Raw genomic sequence first — 493 nt, forward strand, 5'->3', positions numbered from 1 at the left:
ATTTATAAACGTGTGTATTTATATTTATACATCTATATACATATACATATATATATATATATATATATATATATATGTGTGTGTGTGTGTGTGTGTGTGTGTGTGCACAGATAGATAGATAGACAAAGATATATAGAGTAACTGATAGATGCATATGTATGTTTATACATTTTCCTGTATTTTTGTATCTATCATTATTCATTTATTGTCATAATTATACATCAATAATTCCTTTATTTATGCATATAAGTGCGCGCACACACACACACACACACAGCTTTCCTTATCTTCTGATCTTCTTTATACAAACGAGGGTCGCTGAATGTACCTGTCGACCACCAGGCAATCCCCTGCAACCAGCGTGTTGGGCAAGTGGTCGTTGCACACACGGAATGCCACGCTCGGTCACAACCTGTAAGGCCCTCTTGAATGTCAGGACTACGCGATCATTGCAACGGGTAATCTATTGGAAAATAATATATATGATAAAGCG

The sequence above is a fragment of the Penaeus chinensis genome, chromosome 37 (genome assembly GCF_019202785.1).
Source record: "Penaeus chinensis breed Huanghai No. 1 chromosome 37, ASM1920278v2, whole genome shotgun sequence".
Taxonomy (NCBI): domain Eukaryota; kingdom Metazoa; phylum Arthropoda; class Malacostraca; order Decapoda; family Penaeidae; genus Penaeus; species Penaeus chinensis.